Source organism: Schistocerca gregaria, chromosome 3 (assembly GCF_023897955.1).
Source record: "Schistocerca gregaria isolate iqSchGreg1 chromosome 3, iqSchGreg1.2, whole genome shotgun sequence".
NCBI lineage: Eukaryota > Metazoa > Arthropoda > Insecta > Orthoptera > Acrididae > Schistocerca > Schistocerca gregaria.
In genome coordinates, this window is record NC_064922.1 from 395,141,983 (window position 1) to 395,154,124 (window position 12,142).

Consider the following 12,142-nt stretch of genomic DNA (forward strand, 5'->3'; position numbering starts at 1 on the left):
GTTATAAGATTAAAATATTATGTTACATTGACACTTTGATGGTCAGAACCGAAACAGGGAACAAAATAAAAGTTGCATTATTACAGACAACACAGTGTTATGCATTTTTTTAAACATGTACGTAAGGCATATAAGTGGAGTCGTGTAATGTGGTTTAGAACGCAGTTGTACTATGATTTACGTAGCGTCACATTTTGTCTAACTGTTTGAGGCTTATGTCATGAAGTATCAGAAAAGTTTTTATGTTTTAGATGAGCCAGCTTTTCGCTATGCCCTAATGTTCGTATGTTGCCAGAGGCACGCGTTCTTATTATTTCAGGAGCACTACGATTAAAGGTAACATCACGACTTCAACATTATTCAGTTTAGCTAGTGGCAAAACTATCACCTTCATAAGTGTTGCCGAACAAGTGATAACATAAAGCAAACTGACATGGAGAAGAATTCCTACTACTGAGACTGCAACGTCTGCAAAATAAAATAACAGAGCAAATAGATAAGACTGAAACCCATAATTGTATTAAGTTTGCTGCAAGTACGTCTAACGTGGCTCAATAAAAATCTGTGTTGGAAGATAAAAAATACATATTGAATAAGAAGAAGCGATGACTCTAGGTAAACGCTTAAGGTATTTCAGAAACTTAAAAAAATATTTGCAGAAAGTGACAGAGATGTTTGGTAGTGTTCTGATATAGAGTAGTGGAGGACGCTCTGTTAAAATCATTTCTATGAATAAACAAATTCTGAAACTGTTAACGTAGAATAAATTCAAATTTAGAAGTAGAGTTCGCTCAAATTGACGGCGTCGCTTCAGCAAGCCAAATTTCCTTTGTTTGTCTAAGACTTAAGCAAAATTCGCGCCATATCTTAACAGCTTATAAATGAAAACGTTTCATTAGCTCATTATTATGGCACTGGGAGCGTAAATGCTGATAGCGGCAAAATTTGATGAAAAGAAAACTTCAGGGAGACCCCAACACTACTGAAATCTTCAGTTTCTAGAGATGGAACTCACCTTTGCTATAGTCTGCACACTGAACGAATGAGCTTTCGTCCGTTTCAGGCCACTTTTTACCCCTGTGAGAATACACCTATCAGTCACTAGTCAAAACACGCCCTACACTAATCACGGCCATGTGCCGTGATACACCAAGGGATTGCACTTGACATCGATAAGAAGTGAACGTGTGACAAAACAGTACATTGTCACACACAACACGATATTACTCGATAGAGGCAACCGATCATTTCCTCTGGCGTACTTACAAGGTCACAGAGCTCTAGTGTCTCGTGTGGCAACGAAGATTAATCCACAAAAAAGAAGCGATCTGGATAACTTCCGGTTGAAATAAGATCTGTCAAATACCTTATCAGTAACTGTTGATAATAAAACATTATTGACTGATCTAATGATAACATCGTCCTGATTAGACAGTAACGGTAGCGACTGAATATTAATCGTGATGGAAAACACCTGTTTCTCGCAAAGAACTTAAAAAATTGGGCTACTCTGGGCGCTTACACAATGTAACAACTACCCATGAACTACACGGTGTGGATAAAAATATAGAACCACCAAAAATAAAACACATTAACATGCCTAATATAGTGTAAGAAAACTGTTGGCATTCTAAATCGTTTCCAGTCGTCTAGGAATGGATAAATACAGTTACTGTATGGTTTTCAAGGGAATTTTGTACCATTCTTCCTGCAAGACAGTGGCACTTTTAGGTAACGGTGAAGCAGGTCGATAACAATCATACACTTTTGTCTCCAAAGTAGACCTAGAGGCTCAATAACATTGAGATCTTGTCACTGTGGTGGTCAGGGGAGATGTGACATTTCATCCTTGTGTTCACAAAACCAATCCTGGACGATGCAAGGTGTGTGAACAGGAGCCTGACATCTTGTACCATGAGGTGGTCCTGATCAACTAAAATGGTCACACAATCCTTGGCAGTAATGCAGCCTTGCGGTGTACTCACGGGCCCTACAGAACATCATAATGTAGTTACCTAACTCACTCTTGCGACGTAAAGTCGGTCAGAAGTGGAAAACAGTGTGAAACAAGACTCATCTGACCAAAAGACTTTCTTCCATTGCTCCGTAGTCCAAGCCTTATGGCTTCGGCAGTACGTTTTCCTGTTACGGGAATTTGCATGATTGATGAATGGATAGGTGGTTTTGCAGTTCCGGCTCGCCGTGCAATTCCCAGCTCATGGAGACACTCCGAGTTGTTTTCGTGCTGGTAGCATTCGCAAGGGAGACATTTAGTATTGCAGGGACTTTTCCAGCTGCCGTCCTCTTATTTTTCTAGTATTCCTCTTTAACGAGCGTCCGTCACGTTCACTCAGCAAACAGTCGTCCGCTTTGCGACTTAGTGGATGATGTTCTTCGCTTTCCTTGTATGTGGTATGAATGTTCGACACAGTGCTCCTTGAAACATCAAACACTTCAGATGTCTTGGTTCAGAAAGCACACACCATATGAGCACCAACAATTTGCTACGTCCGCATTCCTTAGCTCGGATGTAACGCATCCACAATTATACAGAACAGTGTTTTGACGACGACTGACACTTGCAACGTATTGAGGACACTCCGCAGATGCCGTTAGTGATGAAACACAACAACGCAACCTGCAGGCCTAGCGATAATCTGCACTTATATTCAAGTATGCGTTTCTCGCAGTGTTCCAATAAATTTTCCCATCCCTTGTATACCATCGTATCTATGCAAGGAGCCCAACGAGATAGCAACCGTTATTCCTATCATGTCACTGACCAGGTAAAAACGTTACACGTCATATCATGGAAGACACAGACTATTCGTTCGCTGAAACAGTAGTTTCCATATTAAGTCCCATGGAAGCCCACATTTTAGACGAAGATTCGCAATGGTTTTCTGAAAAGTTGGAGGAATAAAGTTAGAGAGAAATCACAGCGAAAGGTGAAACTGACATATTGTTATTACGACATCACCTCATTAAGGACAGACGCAGGGCAAAATGGGTTCTTGTACTTAAACATACATATTGTTGTTGTTGTGGTCTTCAGTCCTGAGACTGGTTTGATGCAGCTCTCCATGCTACTCTATCCTGTGCAAGCTTCTTCATCTCCCAGTACCTACTGCAACCTACATCCTTCTAAATCTGCTTAGTGTACTCATCTCTCGGTCTCCATCTACGATTTTTACCCTCCACACTGCCCTCCAATGCTAAATTTGTGATCCCTTGATGCCTCAAAACATGTCCTACCAACCGATCCCTTCTTCTAGTCAAGTTGTGCCACAAACTTCTCTTCTCCCCAATCCTATTCAATACCTCCTCATTAGTTACGTGATCTATCCACCTTATCTTCAGTATTCTTCTGTAGCACCACATTTCGAAAGCTTCTATTCTCTTCTTGTCCAAACTAGTTATCGTCCATGTTTCACTTCCATACATGGCTACACTCCAAACAAATATTTTCAGAAATGACTTCCTGACACTTAAATCTATATTCGATGTTAACAAATTTCTCTTCTTCAGAAACGCTTTCCTTGCCATTGCCAGTCTACATTTTATATCCTCTCTACTTCGACCATCATCAGTTATTTTACTTCCTAAATAGCAAAACTCCTTTACTACTTTAAGTGTCTCATTTCCTAATCTAATTCCCTCAGCATCACCCGATTTAATTGGACTACATTCCATTATCCTCGTTTTGCTTTTGTTGATGTTCATCTTATATCCTCCTTTCAAGACTCTGTCCATTCCGTTCAACTGCTCTTCCAAGTCCTTTGCCGTCTGTGACAGAATTACAATGTCATCGGCGAACCTCAAAGTTTTTACTTCGTCTCCATGAATTTTAATACCTACTCCAAATTTTTCTTTTGTTTCCTTTACTGCTTGCTCAATATACAGATTGAATAACATCGGGGAGAGGCTACAACCCTGTCTCACTCCTTTCCCAACCACTGCTTCCCTTTCATGCCCCTCGACTCTTATTACTGCCATCTGGTTTCTGTACAAATTGTAAATAGCCTTTCGCTCCCTGTATTTTACCCCTGCCACCTTTAGAATTTGAAAAAGAGTATTCCAGTCAACATTGTCAAAAGCTTTCTCTAAGTCTACAAATGCTAGAAACATAGGTTTGCCTTTTCTTAATCTTTCTTCTAAGATAAGTCGTAAGGTCAGTATTGCCTCACATGTTCCAACATTTCGACGGAATCCAAACTGATCCTCCCCGAGGTCCGCATCTATCAGTTTTTCCATTCGTCTGTAAAGAATTCGCGTTAGTATTTTGCAGCTGTGACTTATTAAACTGATAGTTCGGTAATTTTCACATCTGTCAGCACCTGCTTTCTTTGGGATTGGAATTATTATATTCTTCTTGAAGTCTGAGGGTATTTGGCCTGTCTCATACATCTTGCTCACCAGCTGGTAGAGTTTTGTCATGACTGGCTCTCCCAAGGCCGTCAGTAGTTCTAATGGAATGTTGTCTACTCCGGGGGCCTTGTTCCGACTCTGGTCTTTCAGCGCTCTGTCAAACTCTTCACGCAATATCGTATCACCCATTTCGTCTTCATCTACATCCTCTTCCATTTCCAAAATATTGTCCTCAAGTACATCACCCTTGTATAAACCTTCTATATACTCCTTCCACCTTTCTGCCTTCCCTTCTTTGCTTAGAACTGGGTTGCCATCTGAGCTCTTGATATTCATACACGTGGTTCTCTTCTCTCCAAAGGTCTCTTTAATTTTCCTGTAGGCAGTATCTATCTTACCCCTAGTGAGATAAGCCTCTACATCCTTACATTTATCCTCTAGCCATCCCTGTTTAGCCATTTTGCACTTCCTCTCGATCTCATTTTTGAGACGTTTGTATTCCTTTTTGCCTGCTTCATTTACTGCATTTTTATATTTTCTCCTTTCATCAATTAAATTCAATATTTCTTCTGTTACCCAAGGATTTCTAGCAGCCCTCGTCTTTTTACCTACTTTATCCTCTGCTGCCTTCACTACTTCATCCCTCAGAGCTACCCATTCTTCTTCTACTGTATTTCTTTCCCCTATTCCTGTCAATTGTTCCCTTATGCTCTCCCTGAAACTCTGTACAACCTCTGGTTCTTTCAGTTTATCCAGGTCCCATCTCCTTAATTTCCCACATTTTTGCAGTTTCTTCAGTTTTAATTTACAGGTCATAACCAATAGATTGTGGTCAGAGTCCACATCTGCCCCTGGAAATGTCTTACAACTTAAAACCTGGTTCCTAAATCTCTGTCTTACCATTATATAATCTATCTGATACCTTTTAGTATCTCCAGGGTTCTTCCACGTATACAACCTTCTTTCATGATTCTTAAACCAAGTGTTACCTACGACTAAGTTGTGCTCTGTACAAAATTCTACTAGGCGGCTTCCTCTTTCATTTCTTAGCCCCAATCCATATTCACCTACTATGTTTCCTTCTCTCCCTTTTCCTACACTCGAATTCCAGTCACCCATTACTATTAAATTTTCGTCTCCCTTCACTATCTGAATAATTTCTTTTATTTCATCGTACATTTCTTCAATTTCTTCGTCATCTGCAGAGCTAGTTGGCATATAAACTTGTACTACTGTAGTAGGTGTGGGCTTCGTATCTATCTTGGCCACAATAATGCGTTCACTATGCTGTTTGTAGTAGCTTACCCGCATTCCTATTTTCCTATTCATTATTAAACCTACTCCTGCATCACCCCTATTTGATTTTGTGTTTATAACCCTGTAATCACCTGACCAGAAGTCTTGTTCCTCCTGCCACCGAACTTCACTAATTCCCACTATATCTAACTTTAACCTATCCATTTCCCTTTTTAAATTTTCTAACCTACCTGTCCGATTAAGGGATCTGACATTCCACGCTCCGATCCGTAGAACGCCAGTTTTCTTTCTCCTGATAACGACATCCTCCTGAGTAGTCCCCGCCCGGAGATCCGAATGGGGGACTATTTTACCTCCGGAATATTTTACCCAAGAGGATGCCATCATCATTTAATCATACAGTAAAGCTGCATGTCCTCGGGAAAAATTACGGCTGTAGTTTCCCCTTGCTTTCAGCCGTTCGCAGTACCAGCACAGCAACGCCGTTTTGGTTAATGTTGCAAGGCCAGATCAGTCAATCATCCAGACTGTTGCCCCTGCAACTACTGAAAAGGCTGCTGCCCCTCTTCAGGAACCACACGTTTGTCTGGCCTCTCAACAGATACCCCTCCGTTGTGGTTGCACCTACGGTACGGCCATCTGTATCGCTGAGGCACGCAAGCCTCCCCACCAACGGCAAGGTCCATGGTTCATGGGGGGGGAACATACATATAGCCAAACATATTACTGCTAAAGCAGTAAAACTTGAGAATATTATGTACAACATAATTCTTGATATTCTGGGCAATTTTTGTCTGAAAATGCACATCGGCATACATTTTTTATGGATATGAATTTATGATTACCATTGTTTCTGTTATGTATCTTTTCTTGTAAACTAATCAAGCAATAAAACTGGAATTCCACAGTTTATATCTGCATAAGAGACTAATAAAACGAGTGGAACAGATTCTTGTTTAAAGTCATAGTTGCTTTGAAATTATTTTTTCAGTTTTGAGTTTTCTGGGACTGCTCTATTTTTCTCATATTTTGGAGGAGAGCTTTTCTCAAATAAAAGAACGGAAAAATAATGCACAGTGTTATCTAGTAAGTAATTTTTAAGAACTATGCCAAGTTTCAAGATGTTAGCTTTTACAGTTCTTGAGAAAAGATATATTATAGCTACAAAACTCTGTTGATATCAATTCCCATTTAAAGTTTTTATTTCAATATTTGACAGTATTGCTATACCTCTAGTGAATGGCTCTAAGCACTATGGGACTTAACATCTGCATTCGGGAGGACGACGGTTCAATCCCGCGTCCGGCCATCCTGATTTAGGTTTTCCGTGATTTCCCTAAATCGCTCCAGGCAAATGCCGGGATGGTTCCTTTCAAAGGGCACGGCCGATTTCCTTCCCCGTCCTTCCCTAATCCTATAAGACCGATGACCTCGCTGTCTGGTCTCCTTCCCCAAAACCAACCAACCAACCAACTTAACATCTGAGGTCATCAGTCCCCTAGACTTACAATTACTTAAACCTAACCAACCTAAGGACATCACACACATCCATGTCCGAGGCAGGATTCGAACCTGCGACAAAAGCAGCAGCGCGGTTTCCGACTGAAGCGCCTAGGACCGCTCTGTCAAAGCGGGCGGCTATACCTCTAGTGACTAATGCTTTCCGTATCCACAGTCTTTATTCTCTTCCTCGTCTTCCTGGAGTGATCTCTTCCCCTGTCCCCTTTGCCTAGCCAGCTTTTGTATGTTTTCTTCTGCTGCCTGAGCTTTGTCCAGTTGCACTTCATAGATGCTTCTGAGCATCTTCAGTGGGAAGGCACCTGGATGGAAGCGTAGTCTCTGAAGGCACTTAATCATATCTACACATTTCCACTATGAACATTAGACAGCCATCACGCAGCTATCTTCGCAAAACTGAGGACACAAATACTTTTTTGGACAACGCAGCCATATAAGATGATTGTAGCTCTCATTTTTATTCTGTGTTTAGCCATGTACACGTTTTTTCAGAAGAACTGGAAACCCATATTTGTGGGTGTATGGCTTTCCACTGGCTTCTGTCACAAGATCTTTGCACCGTGATATGTCACAATGGCAATATGGAGGATTATCATCTGTGGAAAGTTTGTGAAAGAATATTGCCCACACGGTTTGGTGCATTGTTTCCACACTATGTAGGTTATCCCTGATAGCTTCTCCATAATATATTTGTAATGTGTGAATTTTCCTCCCAGTGGCTTTCCATCTTCTAATTTCTTGCCTTTCATTTCTTTCTTCAATCTGAGAAGTCCACCTACCATACGCTTTTGAACATATCCCACACATTCCAGTCTGTCGCTTTTAGTTTGTAAGCCGTAGGGATTGCTCTCTAAAACAGTCTTAAAAACACTGGCATCTCCATCACCTAGATACTTCACATACTTAACACCATAATCTTTATCTGGCCTTTAGAATATTATTTCGTCCCAGCTGCTTCCATCCCACCAATTGACCACTGGTAATGCTTGCTGCACTGGTTTTACTCGTACCTACATCTTCCTCAACAGCTGCCTTCATGTTCTCCTTGCACTCAACGTCAAGAGCACTAAGGAGTGTTCTCTTGTAATCACTAAATATAGTAACTGGCGTAGCCATGTTCATCGAGCCACGAAAGACATTTATACCTTCGCTGCCTACACTTAAACATCTCATGACGTAACACAATCCTGTATTCGCCTTATACATCTTCCTATGGAGAGCAGAAGTCTTGAACTGATCATCATATTTACAAACTTTACACAAAATATGTATATTACTTACAATACCAATTCTCTCGTTATACAGTCTAAGGCCCTGTAACCCACAATTACTACATGCACATGAAACATTAATCATATAGCCAAGTATTTCAAAGTCAACTAACCTAAATCCACTGGAAAACTCGTCTTTGGCACTGTGCACAGCATCATCAGTTCATTCACTATTTTTCTTCTTCGACGAATTCAGTGACTTTGTCGAAATGTTCTTCAGACTTAGAATCTGCGTCTGCAACACTGTTACTTATGTTTCCTGTACCTTTTACATACGAAATTCGACATTTCCTCACTTTTTCAGTATGCGTCCACTATTACGATCCATTTCGAGCAAAACTGGTTGATAGTGTGAGTTAACGAGCATTTCGCTCTCATTCAAATATATGGCCGAAAGAGTCAGCCTTCAGGAATTGTGAAACGAACCCTGTCGTCCAGGAGTGTGTGCCACAAAGAGCGCAGATTCACTACGAGATGGGGAAACTCACAGACGTCTATTGTCTATTGAGGCCTAAGCGCTGTAGTGTGCGAGTGAGACAGACGACAACCTACATTATACAAAAATCCAGTAGAAGCTGTTTGTGGCCAAGAAGACGTATCAGTGTTAAATAAGGCAGACCTTAAGTCGGCCATAAAGGGAGACATTTATGAAAACTATTTAATTCCGTAGTAATGCAGGGAATCAAGCCACAGTAATTTTAATCTACCACCCTCCATAAATTTTCATGGTGATCCCAATAAAACTTGAATATTGATCATATCTGTAGTGGTTTAGGATTTATTATTAAAGGGAAATTAACAAGTTTTGTAACAAAGACCTGAAAGCGAAAATCTGAACGCTTTGACCGATCTTAACGATCGACATTTCATATAGCAGGGCATCATTAAAAATGGCAAACGTTGTAAATATCAAGTCTGTAAATTTAAATTATCAGTATTTACAGTTAAGCAACAGATCATCATTTCCTCCACTCTGAACGATGGCAGCATGACACCTTATTGAATCATTAGGTAATAGAATGTTTGTAGTAAAATTTATTAGATAATAGTTACTTTTATTCTTTATTTATTTATCAAAAAGGCACATTGGTGGAAGGCTACTGGCCGTGACATTCAAAGTTAAGAAGGAAACTGTATTGGTTTTATGTAAAAGATTTTAACGTTTACTATGTAATGGACATTATTGTTACTTTATTTAGAATGTGAAAGTAGTCAAGCTTTGATTATTTAAATATGTTAAAATGTAAAATAATGTAGAATAATCTGTAGCCAATCAGATGGACGGCTTCAGGAAAGGGAGCGCTGCATGGGATTAGCCGAGCGGTGTTGGGCGCTGCAGTCATGGACTGTGCGGCTGGTCCCGGCGGAGGTTCGAGTCCTCCCTCGGGCGTGAGTGTGTATGTTTGTCCTTAGGATAATTTAGGTCAAGTAGTGTGTCAGCTTAGGGACTGATGACCTTAGCAGTTGAGTCCCATGAGATTTCACACACATTTGAACATTTTTTTGAAAGGGAGCGAGTATGTTCGGCGCGCGGGAAGTGTGGCTGGGGACCTGAAGAGGGAGTGCTGGCGCAGACGCGAAAGTGGACAGTTCGGCTGGAGACACCAAAGGGTACACTTCGGATTGAGACACGAAAGGGGACAGTCGGTCTTTAGGTAGCTAGGAAGTGGAACGGCCTAGAAAATTTCGTGTTGTGTGGTATAGCGGAACTTTGGCTCTGAGCGGAGAGCAGCCGTGCGCCTCGTGGGAACTTTTCGTGTAGATAACTTGTATTTCTCGATGAGATTGTGAATGATCGAACTGTGTCAAATGGATATGCACTCGAGTGTAACAGTAACTCTAAATACGACCACTTTCGCTTTTTGTTTGCTTTCTGAATGAACATTATTCTAACGAAATTGCAACTGTGTGGCCTACATCATTTATGGGTCGTTAATTTAGTTCTCGATATTATTACAACAGTTATATGTTATATCAACTTTGTATTTCGCAAACTTGCCATCAGCTAGACAATTTAACCAAAGGGTTACAAGTCTCTAATTTATTGCCTGTAATGCGACACCTGTTCAACTCATAGACTAGTCTGAGCAAAGACATTTCGAGAAAGAGGAACTGCATATGAGCCCTAACATCTTTGGGACGTTAGCTCGCAATACATGCAGAACTAAAAACTGAAATAAGTTTGTAGCACATACTATTAAAAAAATCATTGCAAGCAAAGGAATAAGCAACACAGCCTTCTAGACTTACCCGCAGTTCGTTTCGATTGTGTGAATCAGAAATAATGAACAAACAATTTCTAACTTAGAGAAGGTGTGGCTCACAGCATAGAAAAAAGGGCGTGGCATGCTTAGACGCCAAAACAAATTTTTTGAAACATATTGGCTCTGAGCACTATGGGACTTAACATCTATGGTCATCTGTCCCCTAGAACTTAGAACTACTTAAACCTACTAACCTAAGGACATCAAACACATCCATGCCCGAGGCAGGATTCGAACCTGCGACCGTAGCGGTCACGCGGTTCCAGACTGAAGCGCCTAGAACAGCACGGCCACACCGAAACATATTGCTAGCCTGAATTCGATTATGACACTTTGCAATATTATTGTTATAGAATCAATCTAATAAATTACGTAATGAAAAATTGGCAATTTTCTTTTTTGGCAATTTTGCTCTACGTCTGGTCTTAAGGCACATCTCTAGTAAAGTTACATTCCATTTAGTTTTCCTCAAATGTCAGAAAAATTATTAATGAAGCTCAGGTTATACAGTCTGATTCCATTTAACCATTTTATTCCTGCAAGAAACATCAGAGCAATGAACTCGTATGAATATCAATATACCATAACTGAATGATTTTCGATTTCTAAATAACATATTTTCAGTTTTCCCAATAGGGAGAATCTCAGCAGATTCAGTTTAGAACGGGCATCCGAATTCAGTAATAGTAAAACTAAAATTCTATATAATAAAATGAAGACAGTCAATAATAGCAATGATGTTGTTAAATAATAAATGCTATTTCAATGTATACGACAACCCGAGGGACACAGGAAGAAATAAGCAGGCTAACCGGCCGGAGTGGCCGAAGGTTCTAGGCTCTTCAGTCTGGAACCGTGTGACCGCTACGGTCGCAGGTTCGAATCCTGCCTCGGGCATGGATGTATGTGGTGTCCTTAGGTTAGTTAGGTTTAAGTAGTTCTAAGTTCTAGGGGACTGATGACCTCAGTTTTTAAGTCCCATAGTGCTCAGAGCCATTTGAACCAATATCTGTGTGAACAATGTCTTCTTGCGAGGCGACTGACTCCAAATGTTCATTACAAGCAATGCCTGTCACAATGCTAATAGGTTGACATGGACCTTCATTCACTGCCTGCAGCAGTTCCTGTCAGGTCTGGAAGTGGTTTCGATTCACAAGCCGTTAAACGCGTCTTAAGTCGCACTCAGTCAGGGTTTTTCTTCCAAGCACAATTATGACGCTATGTTTCGTGATCATGTGTGTTACACCATTTCTTGTACACACGTTGAACAGTAGGTCGCAAAACACCAACAAATCCAGCAACTCAACATTCGGTACGGTCACGGGAATCGCCCAACACGATTTCCTCTCTGTGCCACTCTGTCACGTTCTTGCTTTTATTCATATTTACGTACAATGTCACTGTTGGCTACTGCTTTATGCTGATACGCTAAAGGAATGGCAGATTGCGCGCGATTGATCTCGT